Below are 11825 nucleotides of genomic sequence, written 5' to 3' on the forward strand. Positions count from 1 at the left end.
ATTTGATAAGAGGAATTATTATTCCCTTTCTTTGGAATCCAAATCAATTAAGGCAAGCCCTATTTGGTTTAATTTAAAATCTATTAGAATTAGAACCATTGTAATCAAGTACTGGACATTGAACTTGAACATTCAATCATCTACTTTGATTTGGTTCTACCGGGCTGCTACAACGAAGGAGATATTCAGGTATTTTACATATTGTAAATTCCTTTCTATTATTTTGGTTTCTTTCAAGATTTGCCAGAAAAATCTTGTTATATTGGTTATCTGAGGAAAGCCAGGAAAACTCAGAAGTGGGGTTTTTTTAATTGTGTAAGCCCACATACAAAGACACAATTGTAAGGGTTTTGGGTGAACCTGGGAAAACCTATTTTTAGTGAACGCTAATATCCCCTGTGTGAGGATATTAGGAGTGGAGTAGCTTTTTGTGTGGCTGTTGTTTAACAGTTGGTGAACACACAGGCGAACCACTATAAACCCTTGTGTTTGATTGATTTATTCTTCTAATTTTTAATTATTCTTTTATGGGATGTATGTATGGTGGTGAATGTTGTAATTATTTAATTCAAGCTTTGTGAGAATGTTGTAATAGCTTAGAATTTATTTTCTGCTATTCCTTTATCGCTTGATTTTCAATTTCATTTGAAAGTTGTTCCAGCAAGGTTGCCCTGCCATTTTTATGGTGTATGGCTGTCCCTAGAACAATACATTTTTAATTACAAGTTATTTCAATTCAGTTTATATTTATTATTGTTTTCCTCTTCGGTTTGAGACTTGATACAAAGATCTTTCTAGGAATAAGGTTGTCCTACCATAAACTCTGTTTTTGGTGTAAGGTTGTCCTTAGAACAACGTTTGTATCAACCTCTCAAGATCTGAATTTTGAGGTTATTTTAATTTACTGCATTGTGATTTACTTTGGCTATCATATTCTTTATTATTCTGCTGTTATAAGTTTTAATTTGGCTCTGTCCTATTCACCCCCCCTCTAGGACATATAGCTTGGCCTTTTTAAGTGGTATCAGAGCCTAATAGCTCTTTTTTATTCTTGGATTTAATTCCTGAGCTAACGATTTAAGCTATTTAAGATGTCAAATTTTGATAGCCTTTCAGTCACAAGGCCTCCACCCTTTGATGGCTCCAACTATGCTTATTGGAAAGCCAGAATGAGGATCTTCCTCAAATCAATGGATGAAAATGTGTGGCAAGCCACAATGACTGAATGGAATCCTCCTATCATGGAAGTTACTGGGGTTGATGGTTCAAAATCAATGAAAGTAACACCATATTACCAATGGACCACTCTTCAGAAAAGTGAGAGTAGTGCAAATGCTAAAGCACTAAATGCAATTACTTGTGCACTATCACCAGATGAGTTCAAAAGAATCATTTCCTATGATACTGCAAAGCAAGCTTGGAATATATTAGAAATGACACACGAGGGTACTACAATTGTCAAAAAATCTAAAGTCCAACTCCTCACAACCAGATTTGAAGAAATTCATATGGAGGAAAATGAAATGTTTATGGACTTTTACACTAGATTGAATGACATTGTAAACTCAATGTGGGGTCTTGGTGATAAAATCCCAGAAAGTAAAGTGTGTGCAAAAGTACTACGCTCACTTCCTGAACGGTTCAATTCTAAAGTAACCGCGATCCAGGAACTTCGTGATACGGATAATATGAGGGTAGAAGAACTAGTTGGTTCACTATAAACCTACGAGTTAAACTTTAAAGCTCCTAAAGGAAAATCTATCGCACTAAAATCTTCTAAATATAATTCAGAAGAAAATTCTGATTCAGAAGATGATATGGCTCTTTTAGCTAAAAATTTTTATAAGATTTTCAAAAGCAAGAAAAGGGTTGATTTTCAAAAATCAAATGACAAAAAGAAGTTTAGACCCAAATCTCGAAAATCTTTGAAAGATAGTCAATGTTACAACTGTCTAGAATATGGGCACTTAACAAATAGATGTCCTAAAAGGGACAAACCCAAGAAGAAGGGTATGTTGGCTACATGGGATGAATCATCTGATTCTGAAGGTTCTTCTGAATCAGAAGATTCTAAAACTGAGTCGGGCAATGAGGTTAAAGCTCTTATGACTCTAGCCAAATTCACATTTTCAGATAATGACTCTACAAGTGAAGAAAATCTGAATAGTGAATGTGAAAATGAAGATGATCTTCAAGACGCTTACAATGCCCTATATAAGGAAAGTTGTAAAATTGCTGTCAAACTTAAAATTCAAAAAGAAAAGTTTTCTAAAGTCAAAAATTGTTTTGAATCACTTGTCTTAGAAAAATCACAAATTTTAGATTGTTTTGAAAAATCAAAATGCGATTTGGAATTCAAAAACTCACTAATTGTTGATTTAAAATCTGAAATTGAGAATCTTAAAACTGAAGTATCTTCTCTTCTGAGTCTAAAGGACACATGAAAATATGCCCAAGGTGATCCAAAGTTAGAGAAACTTTTATCCGGATCAAGAAAATGTGGCGATCGATCCGGGTTGGGCTATGATAAAAGTTTACCTCCTAAACAAAAGTATACTCCTCCTATGTTTGTTAAAGGAGAGTCCTCAAACTCAAAAGGGAAAAGTACTTATCAAGATTTTTCTAAAAATTTAAAAACTTTTCAAAAACCTAGAAACAGCCATGTCAACTTTAATCAGAAACGAAATCCACTAGCTGAAAAGATAGTTGATTTACTCAAGGAGTTCTTAAAATCTAACTCTATAGGTCATTCCTACAAATGTACACAAAAGAAGACCAACTATGTTCCTAAACCCAAAACAGTTATGAAATGGGTTCCTAAAGTCACCTGCTTGGTTGCTCACACTACTTTCAAAGCAACAAGTCATTCAAAGTGGTACCTAGACAGTGGATGCTCCAGGCATATGACAGGTGACAAAGCTTTATTCACCGATCTGAAAGATATGACTGATGGCTCAGTCACATTTGGTGATGGTAGCAACTGCAAGATTATAGGCCAAGGTACGGTTCAACTTTTTAATCTTCCTGTGTTTAAAAATGTTTTATATGTTGAAGGCCTAAAGCACAACTTGCTTAGTATATCACAAATATGTGATAATAACCATAATGTTCGATTTTCTAATCAAAGCTGTGAAATACTAAACAATAAGGGTTCTGTAATATTAACTGGACGTAGAACGTCTGAAAATTGCTATATTATTAGTGAATCCAACTCATCTAATCAAACATATTACATGGTCCATACAGACGAGACTGATTTATGGCACAAACGTCTTGGACATGTACATTATCGAAATTTATATCGATTGAGCAAACGAGAACTTGAAAGAGGTTTACCCAAACTTCAGAAATTAGATAAAATATGTGGTGAGTGTCAGATAGGCAAACAAACAAAGAACTCACACAAAAAGGTGAATTCAAATACCACATCAAGACCACTCAAACTTCTCCACATGGATCTGATAGGACCTACCAGAACGGAAAGTCGTGGTGGTAAAAAGTATATCTTGGTAATAGTTGATGACTTTACCAGATTCACTTGGGTAGTCTTCTTAAGGGATAAATCTGAAACCCTTGAAGAAGTAAGAAAAGTTCTCAAAAGGATTCAAACTGAAAAATCTTCTCAAATCAGTAAAATTCGTAGTGATCATGGATCTGAATTTGAGAATAGCAATTTTGAGAAGTTCTGTACTGACCAAGGAATATTACATGAATTCTCTGCTCCCAAAACTCCATAACAAAATGGAATTGTTGAAAGAAAGAATAGGGTGCTTCAAGAAATGGCTAATGTCATGTTGAATAGCATGAAGCTCTCTAAAAATCTTTGGGCTGAAGCAGTCAACATAGCTTGCTATATTATTAACCGAGTCTACACTAGCAAAGATAAAAATAAAATGGCTTACGAATTGTGGTTCAACAAAAAGCCTACTGTTAAATACTTTCGAGTTTTTGGCAGCAAGTGCTATATTTTACGTGATCGTGAAAATTTGAGAAAATTCGATACAAAGAGTGATGAAGGGATCTTTCTAGGATATTCCTTAAACAGTCGAGCTTATAGGGTCCTAAACAAAAGGACTGGTGTGATTCAAGAATCCATTAATGTTGTCATTGATGATCATTTAAACACACCAATTTCTAATTCAGATAATGATAAAGTACTAATCATTGATAAACCCGATACTTCATCTAATCAGATTGATTCTGAGTTGAGGACTGTTAAAGATTATCCAACCACACAAATTCTTGGAAACCCTCTCACTAGTGTTCGCACCCATAGAAAACTTGAGGATATATGTAATTATGTATGTTTTACATCCCAAATTGAACCATCTAACATAAAAGAAGCTCTGGCTGATGAGAACTGGATTGTTGCGATGCAAGATGAACTCAACCAATTCGTAAGAAATGATGTTTGGTATCTCGTACCAAGACCTAAAGATAAACACATCATTGGAACAAAATATATTTTCAAAAATAAGTCTGACGAATGTGGAAATATAATTAGAAATAAGGCTAGACTGGTGGTACAAGGTTATACTCAAATTGAAGGGATTGATTTCGATGAAACCTTTGCACCAGTAGCACGTCTTGAATCTATCAGACTATTTATATCCATTGCATGTTTTAGAAAGATAAAGATCTATCAGATGGATGTGAAAAGTGCTTTTCTAAATGGCGATTTACATGAAGAAGTCTATGTTGAACAGCCAATGGGTTTTGAAGATTCCAAAAATACTGATCATGTATATCGGCTTAAAAAGGCACTTTATGGATTAAAACAAGCACCTAGGGCATGGTATGAGAAACTGACAAAATTTCTTTTAAGTCATAATTTTCAAATGGGATCTGTTGATAAAATTCTGTTTGTTAAGAAACATAATGATCATATCTTAATGGTGCAGATTTATGTTGATGATATTATTTATGGATCAACTTGTATTGACTTGACTACTGAGTTTACAGATTTGATGAAATCACAGTTCGAAATGAGCATGGTTGGGGAATTGACTTATTTCCTTGGATTGCAAGTAAAGCAACAACCTGAAGGAATATTCATTTCTCAATCTAAGTATGCCTTGAATCTAATCAAGAGATTTGGATTTGAGAATGGCAAGAATTTCGATACTCCTATGAGTACTACCCTGAAACTATCAAAAGACTCTAATGGTAAAAATGTTGACTCAAAACTTTATCGGAGTATGATTGGTAGTTTGTTATATTTAAGTACGAGACATGATATTTCACTAAGTGTTGGTATTTGCGCAAGATATCAATCGATCCAAAAGAATCTCACTTGATTCTTTGTCAAGCGAATTATTAGATATGTCGCAATTTTGTAAATCTCGGTCTTTGGTATCCTCATGAAACCAATGTCCAATTAGTTGGGTACTCGGATGCTGACTGGTAATCTAGATGATAGAAAATCAACCAGTGGTGGTTGTTTTTACATTGGAAATTGTCTAGTTTCCTGGTTTAGTAAGAAATAAAATTCTATATCACTTTCAACAACTGAAGATCGCAGCTGGTAATGCATGTACACAACTTGTTTGGATGCAACGAATGCTAAGTGATTATGGAATTAAACAGGATTCTATGTTATTACATTGTGATAATTCCAGTGCGATAAATATTTCAAAAAATCCTATTCAGCATTCTCGTACTAAGCATATTGACATTAGATTTCATTATATAAGGGAATTAGTAGAAGAAAAAGTTATATCTCTAGAATATATTCCTACTGAAGATCAACGAGCTAACATTTTCACAAAACCTCTAGATAAAAACAGGTTCAAAAAGATGAAATTTGATCTTGGCATGTGCATTTTAAATTGATAATTTATGCCTTCTTGTATTATAGTGTATATATTTGCTAGATTGAATTCTAATTTTTGTATAATTTGTTAGAAATATGAATTTTTTGGGCATTCTTGTTCCCAATGATGATCTATCATTTTTGAGGAATTGGATTCTGACTCAGCAAATGATCCAGATTTTGTACCATCTGATGTTGATGCACGTCTGAGTGCATTAGAGGGTAAAGTTGAGGATATTAATGTTAAGTTGGAAAACATGTCTGTTGCTCATGATTTGCAATTCAAGTACATGCGCAAATATCTCAGGCGCTTGAACAAAGGCATGCACCAACTTGATCCCTCTATTCCTGCTCCATCATCAAGTTCTAGTTCTGACTAGTTTTTATGAGACTTCTGGTCTGTAATAACTTTATTTCTTAGCACTTGTTTGCTTGAGTTTGAGTTGGATTTTATGCTGGATATTTGTTCTTGATGTAATATTTATGCTGGATATATGTGATGCTATCTTGAGTATCTCTATGACTCTTTTGCTATACTCTCTTACTTCCTCATGTTTCCTCTCATGATTTCCTTTATTTAGTTCTCCATTGTCATATTGTGACAAAAAGGGGGAGAATGGTTTGTTCTTAATTATGAGAGGAGTAGCATTGGTTATGTTACTCAGGGGGAGTGGGGAGTCAAGGGGAGTATATGTTTGATCTTGTTGATTGAAACTGGTTGAATGTTGAATATTGAATATTGATTTGCAGGTATTAACCAGTTGTTTTACTCTTGTTTATCTTGATTATGTGTTTTATCACTAATTTGACAAAGGGGGAGATTGTAAGTGCTATAGTTTATATCCCTGTTTGTTGTCAAATTTGTGATGACAAAATCACTGTTATGTTATATATAACTTGCTTAAGTGAAGCTCTTTCAAGGATCAACATTCATGAACAAGCTAAGCTCACAACAAGCAAAGCTCACAACCTCTCAAGATCTGAATTTTGAGGTTATTTTAATTTACTGCATTGTGATTTACTTTGGCTATCATATTCTTTATTATTCCGCTGTTATAAGTTTTAATTTGGCTCTGTCCTATTCACCCCCCCTCTAGGACATATAGCTTGGCCTTTTCAGTATCCAGCCCTAAAATCCCCCTTGAGCTATTTGGTTCCACTTATTTGATTATCTGACTACTAGATTCCAACAAATCAAAGGTTAGGATTGTTCAACCAATCTGATTTTAGGATTGACTTAGTAAACAGTTAAACCCTTGGATAAAGCATCTTTGCCTTTATGCCCAAAATTTGTACCAGATCAATACTATCTTGTGAGACTGTCAATGGGTCAAACCACAGGCTGAGGAAAACCATTTTTTTAATAGGGCTGGGCCTGGCCGCTGACAGCCCTACAACTGCAAGTGAAATTTCTTCGACCTGTTAAAAGCCTACGTGTGGAGCTCCGCCCATCCAAATTGTACAGAAGCATGTGTGAAAGATCTGAGCTTTCCATCTAGTTGGGTGTACTAATTAGATCTACATTTAAGAAAGAAAAAAAAGTGTCACTTATCAAGTGAGCTACAATATTCAAACAAATGAACATTACAACATTCTTTCATCGCCATCCATTTGTTTTGAACATTGGCCCACCTCAAGAGAGAAACAGTCCTATTTTCAGGCCAGAGCTTGTATTCCATGTTGTCATCTGTCCTTGCATGTAGATGGGCAGGGTTCAACACACTATTTTATGTTTTTCTTTAGAGGTATTCAAACACATGGCATATCTTAACCTTAACTTCACCTGAAATATTCAACATCGGACAGTTATTTTTCTCCCATTTGTTCTGTTTTTGATTGATAAATTTTGTTACGAAAGCAGGATCGTTACATGTTCTTAGGCCACAGCACCTATACGGTGGTGGGGCCCAGTTTTTGCCATTAAAGTCTATGCAGCTCCTGCATAGTGGACCTGAAAAACATATGTTGCGATTGAGACTGTTGATTTGGTGAGCCATATATGGATGGGCCAAAGGCCAAAAATTGCAGTGATCAGATGGTTCTACCCATCCAGTTGTCAGCTCTCCATCACTAATAGCAAGCATCAATGGCTACTGAATTATCCGCTATCAATAGCAATGCATACAGATATATATTACAGATATACAAAGTACTAATAATATCAATTCAGAAAGGAAATTACCTGCAATTTTCGCTTCCAATCCTCGATGGCCTATTTCACTATGCTGACCCCGATCATGAGGATCAAAGGGGCAAGAGCACTGGCAGCAGAGTAGGGAGCAAGCAGAGTGAAAGTCAAGCATCCTACAATTAAAAAACCAACTTCAATTCTCTAAATCCACAACCAAAAACACCAAAGGGACCCTAAATTCAGACAAATGACCCCATCTTTTAAGCTAAAAACCTCTAACTTCACGTCCCCTTTTTCTAACAAAAACCCAGAAACCAAACACCCCTTCAGACAAAAAAGGTCCAAAAAACAAAGATTCAGAACAAAAAAAAATAATCCCAACTTCCAATGCCAAAAGCCTCCACCAACAGAAAACCTCTAAGTCTCAACCAACTCTTCAAAAATCCAATCTTTCCCACATTCCACTCCCTCAAAGGCCTATAAAACATCAAATAAAGGGACCCAATACTCAAAAAACACAAACAAATTCAATCCCCTCAAGAAACAGCTTCTGTGCATGGAGTCTTTGACTAGACTTTCATTTTTTTTTTTTTTACCATTGACTAGTCACCACAAAGATGAGAAAAAGGCATTTATAGCTTAAAAGTAAAAAATCAAGATGAAAAAGTTGCGGGAATTTTTCAAAAAGAAAAAAAAAAAAGAAGACTAGTTCTGAGTAAAAGAGAATCACAGAAGTTGAATTGATGAAGACCACCTGTTCTTTTGATGTGGCCATTGTATTTGGAGCATTGGGAAGGACCTTGTGGCTGCACTTCATTCTTATCCATCTGTTCTCATTGGTTTTTGATGCAGGAGTTTCTAGATTTCATGTATCAAGGCCATCAATAACAAATCATTAAGTTCATCAAAGAATAAACTAAATTGGAAATAAACATAGAAACAATAGATTTTATTCTTTCATCTAATATAACCTTCTCCGATCACTCCAACTGTCTGCCCCTTGAGTAAATTACTAGCAAACCTATTGAAAAAGAGAACCCAATTAATGAATTTATGTTGGCTATGTTTGGGCTGCATTTGGATGCACTAATTAATTGAATTGCAAAAATCCATAAAAGGGAAATATATTTTCATTCATGACCATTCTGTACATCATGTCCAATCACCTCAACATTCCTAGTAGATTATCCTATAAAAGCAAAACAAATATAAAAAATAATAATCAAATTAAAACCTAAAAATAATGTGCTGCTATTTGTGTTAAAACATACCATGAGCAGAACAGAAGCAATGGGCACCATGGTGCATTGGGGTGTGAAAACTGTCTTGGGTCAATTCTCTATAAGCAGTGCAGGTGGTAATCCAGACTTGATTTGATGGATCTCGGTGTGGATGGAGCATGCCCGTAGACTTTGATCGACAGCCTATACATAAATGATTGTGTAAAAATAAAACAAAAGCCTGGGAAAAGGACAGATTTGATGGTCAAGAACTTCCATTTAGATTTGACATGTTGAGTCTATGATACAAGTTGGCATGGAGAAACAGGCCAATTCCATTGCTGAGATCACCCTAACCGGTTCTTTCTTAGATTACTATTTAAGATTGTGATATGAAATTACCATTTTCATCCAATATGAGCTTCAAACCATGTAGGTACTAGTGCAGGTGAGGCATCAATCAGTCCTAGAAATGGCGACAGTGGAAGCGTGAATCTACTTCAAACATATCCAAATGCTTTGGCCCCTTGATGAGATTTCTGTGGACTAAAAAATTTACACAGCCACAACAAAAAAATATACATTAAAGCCAACCATCATATAGAAGGACCAAACAATTCATCAACTCCCACTATTTAATGGCAGCTGGCAGGAATCCATAGGCACTTTGAAATTTGAATTCTCAATACTCAAGTTTGAAATGCATGTTAATATTCCCACCCACAAATTGTTGGATGGTGGGACTTAGAAGATGTGTTTGCACTAACTCTCTGTGCACACTGAATAGACAATCTTATCCAAATTAGCAAGTAAAAAATACTGAGGCAATTGAGAAGAAACTGAGTAACATAACAGAAACAAGTTCTATATGTTTCCCCAGCTATGGAAGGAGATTGCAAACTAGAACAATGGCATCAACACTTGCTGACACCAAGCCAACTCATCCAAGTCGACTCAGTTTCAGCCACCACCATTCCGAGTTAAATCCCTTATAAATCATACATGCATGGATTCTAACCATGCTAGAATGTGACATTTAGGATCTGATAGATAGCTGAGTTACTCTCCAAGACAAATTTGATTCCCTGAGTGGAACATTAGGGATCACAATAAGAGTTTAGTATAGAGCATAGATTACCTGGGTTGTAATTGAATCCAACTCGTCAAAGAAAAGCACGCACGGAGCTGATTGGCGAGCTTTATCGAATATCTCCCTCACATTAGCCTCACTCTCTCCAAACTACATAGTCAGCAGCTCAGGTCCCTCGATGCTTATGAAGTTAGCCTGGCACTCATTTGTGAATAATTCATAGCTGGCAGATAATTTGTGAATTACTCAGGAAAATCCTTTTTCCTAAAAAATTTCATGAATTATCCATGATTATTTCAGAAGGGCAAAGCACTCTATATTATAATGCTATCAGAAGAATATCTGTAGCTATTCATAATTAAACAGTGGTTATTCCATGCATGCATGTGTTAGAAAAGAAGAATTGTATGATACCAAGGGCAGAGTATGATGGACCATATTGTGCATGAATCCACCTGGAAGATACAGATACGTACTCACTCCAATCAGTCCAATGTGTGGACCCACTGGGGTGGGTCATTGCTACAAAAACACACTGACTTGACAATCATAATGTCCAATCAATGGACATGCCCATTAATTCTGTCAGTTGGCAATTTCTCATTCTAGCTAGCCAGCTGATTCCCTATGATGGAAGAATTATAATCAATCCAGCATACACTCCATTACAGCACTACCATAATTTGGACAATCAAAGTTGAAATATATCCACAAAAAGCAAAATGCAAACCTTGTGCATGGTGGTTGCATGAATGATTATCATCCACCATACCCTGCCACAGTATCATCCAAGTCCTCTGTAGCAAACAACAAATGCTGCAGTTCTTAGAGTTTGCATATCAATATCAAAGAATATCAAACCAACAAAAAAGAAAAATCAGAACTGCAAAAAGCTTCCAGCAACATTCTTTGATGCTGGATACCATTTACGTGTTGCAATCCATCCACCCTGCAATCTCCTTGGTGTTGAAAAATCAGGCCAACCCAAAGCTCCGGTGGGCCAAACCATTCAAGCAGTTGAGGTGAGGTTGCTCATCATTAAAAACTTTTCACATTATATGTAGGGCCATCGTGTTTCATATCTGCCATCCAATCCATTTGGAAGATGCGCTCAAGCAGGATAGATGGACACACCAAAGATTAGTCCATTCCAAGACTAAGGTGGGCTACACCACGTGATTTGAGATGCTTTAGGCATGCTTTTACATGGTGGCCCACCTGAGTTTGGATCGGCTTAAATTTTTATTTTAGCGTACTAAGGAGATATTGAGGGGGCTCATATAATAGATATTATCAAACAGTTTTAACCACATAAGCAAAACCCTAAATGGATAAATGAGAGCAAAAATGCAGGAAATGCAGCAAATGAGGCAATAAATTCAAAAATCATGACAGAAAGATCTGATTTCTTCACTGATAATTGAGATCTTCGGTCGAGAATTGGAGAAGATTCACAAAACATGTATAAGGAAATCAATAAACAGAATAGGAGAAATCACTCACCTTTTCACGTCCATTGAGATAGCGAGAGAGAGAGAGAGAGAGAGAGAGAGAGAGAGAGAGAGAGAGATT

At 35.8% G+C, this 11825-nt stretch overlaps 1 long non-coding RNA gene across 4 annotated transcripts; it reads right to left on the reverse strand.

The window, feature by feature from the left end:
- Positions 1 to 8030: 8030 nt before the first annotated feature.
- Positions 8031 to 10295, reverse strand: LOC131229671 (uncharacterized). Of its 4 annotated transcripts, XR_009163530.1 has the most exons (5): positions 9566 to 10295; positions 9215 to 9367; positions 8915 to 8964; positions 8698 to 8801; positions 8102 to 8116 (listed from the first exon to the last, which is right to left on the reverse strand). It is a non-coding gene; the product is annotated as an uncharacterized LOC131229671 (long non-coding RNA). The 4 variants fall into 4 exon arrangements; XR_009163528.1 differs by lacking the exon at positions 8102 to 8116 and having other exon boundaries at positions 8195 to 8801; XR_009163531.1 differs by lacking the exons at positions 8698 to 8801; positions 8915 to 8964 and having other exon boundaries at positions 8031 to 8116.
- Positions 10296 to 11825: the final 1530 nt, after the last annotated feature.

This window comes from Magnolia sinica, chromosome 16 (assembly GCF_029962835.1).
Source record: "Magnolia sinica isolate HGM2019 chromosome 16, MsV1, whole genome shotgun sequence".
In the NCBI taxonomy this organism is placed as follows: domain Eukaryota; kingdom Viridiplantae; phylum Streptophyta; class Magnoliopsida; order Magnoliales; family Magnoliaceae; genus Magnolia; species Magnolia sinica.